The sequence below is a fragment of the Xyrauchen texanus genome, chromosome 4 (genome assembly GCF_025860055.1).
Source record: "Xyrauchen texanus isolate HMW12.3.18 chromosome 4, RBS_HiC_50CHRs, whole genome shotgun sequence".
NCBI classification, from domain to species: domain Eukaryota; kingdom Metazoa; phylum Chordata; class Actinopteri; order Cypriniformes; family Catostomidae; genus Xyrauchen; species Xyrauchen texanus.
The window spans coordinates 14238780-14241360 of record NC_068279.1 but is presented as its reverse complement, the minus strand read 5'-3'; positions in this window follow the sequence as shown (position 1 = coordinate 14241360).

Genomic DNA, 2581 nt, shown 5'->3' with positions numbered 1-2581 from the left:
GGTCTTCTCCAGGCTTGATAATGACCACCAAATGTTTAAGGAACTTAAACTACCTGTAGTGTTATGATTAAAAACCAACTATGAGTCAGCACAAAATAGAAAGGAATGGATAGCAATACCTATTTTTTATTTATTTATTTATTTTTTTTGGCACTGTATTACTGTTTATATAGCTCATTCATATGTACTCACTGATGAAAAATCTATAATGGCTTACTTTTCATTTATTTATAACAGAAAAACAATTACGAATTTGTGACATCTGGAAAGGAAAGGTGCATGGTAGCATATAAAATTGACCTTCACCAAGGCCACAAGCACAGTAAAGTTATTTTGTTTTTTGTAGCCAAGTGGAGAAATTTAATGTAATTTAACTCTAGTCATAAATTGGATGTGGCCTCTTTAAGAGTTTTGCTACACCTTCTGTCACTCTGTCCTATTAGAAATGTGAAAACAAACATTGTGCAAGAGAGCTCCCGGTTTTGTTTATCATTTGAGGGTTCTTTGGGATGCATTTGAATTGCATGTGTGGAGTTTGACCACATTTGTGCACACATGCAAGAACTGGCCAATTTTTATTTTTTATTTTCTTTATTACGTTTTTTCTGTTTATATAGTATGGACCCATTTTTTCTCTTTTGATAAACAGCCATTAGAGTAAAACCACAAAATATCCTCCTCTGTCGTAACACACACCTGACTCTCATCTCACTAATCAGCCCTAGAAGACTGCATTTAGGACTCCATTTGAGATCTTTGAGTAGTCTCAGATGCCCTTTGGTATTTGTAATGGACCTTCAATGTTTCAACGTCTTATGCAGGCTTCCATGGGTGATCTAATTATTCAGATCATACTAGTGTACCTTGATGACATGACACTTTCCCTGAGCACTTGCAGAGACTGAAAGTAGTCTTTAATAGACTAAATAGCTAGACATTTTGTATGTTTAGTCATTTTGTATAGCTTCCTTATCTAAAACATCCAATTCAGGTTACAGAGTCTCTACTAACAAGCTAATAAGTTGAATCAGGTGTGTTTGATTAGAGAGATATCCAAAATGTGTTGGGGACCTCCAGGAACAGGGTTGGGAACCACGGGACTAAAAGAAACAGGTCTCAAAGTTAAGCCTGAAAAGTGTAATTTCTTGCAGAGAGAAGTAACTTTCTTAGGTCATCAGATCTCAGCTCGAAGTTTTGGTACTGATCCAGCTAAAGCTGAAGCGGTCAAGCAATGGAAAATTCCCAGTACAGTTAAGGAATTACGCTTGTTCTTAGGGTTCTGTAGTTACTACAGAAGGTTCATTGAGGGGTTTTCTAGAATTGATGGCCCCCTCCTTGATTTAGTGAACCTGTGTATCAAGCAGTTTGGCACCACAAAAAAGGAGTTTAGTGCTTTGTGGTCATCATAATGCCAATCAGCATTTGAGCTGCCGAATGAGAAGCTTACTTCTGCTCCTGCTCCAGATTTCAATCATCCTTCACATTGGAGACTGTTGCAAGCAGTAAAGGCCTGGGTGCTGTCTTATACCATCAGCAGGGTGACGGCTAATTGAGCGATCCACAAGCCCACCATGTGTGAGATATCTGGTCTATCAAAGTCTGTATTGTCACAGATAAAGCAGTGGAAGTGTGTTAGAGAGATGTATGGCTTGCTTTATCACATTGTGAATGACCAACATCATGGTGAATGTGAACAGCTGCTCATACATTTACATTTACATTTACATTTACAGGTGAAACTCGAAAAATTAGAATATCGTGTAAAAGTTAATTAATTTCAGTAATTCAACTTAAAAGGTGAAACTAATATATTATATAGACTCATTACAAGCAAAGTAAGATATTTCAAGCCTTTATTTGATATAATTTTGATGATTATGGCTTACAGCTTATGAAAACCCCAAATTCAGAATCTCAGAAAATTAGAAAAATTAGGGCCCAAAAAACATGAGAAGAATGAGGTCTGAATGTCATTGCATTACTTATACACGCTCTAAATATTTTCACAGTGCAATGAAACACACTGAGCAAAAAGCCAATAGGCCTACGAATCTGAATGAGTGATGATAATATTTGACAAAAATTCGCACAATACACAAGAAAAATATTTTTCTTTTTTATATCCTTAATCAATGAATAATAATAAAACACTTTTTACTTTGGAACTTCATTCATTCCATACAAAGCTGTGTATATTGAGATATACAGAACGGAATTTATCTTGGTTTAAGTGTTGACATAAATACAATATTTTCCAAAATAGCATGATAATCAAGAAAATGGACGTGTAAGGAGATGCACTGTGCTTTGATGCAGATTTTTAAATAATAATGCTTTGGGTCTTTACATTAGCATCATGCTTTCCCGCCAGCCTGTTGACTGTTCAGTCAACCATCATGCTCAGTCTGACTCATCATTTCTGAGTCATTCAGCTTCAGTGGAACAGTCAATTTTCTAACCCCTAAGTCACCTGGTTCTGGTGAGACGCACAATACACAAGAAAAATTCGGTATTGTAGCCTCTGTGTGTGACTGTGTAGCTATGTATTAAAGTGTGATGACAGCGCTTGAGGGACGAAGTG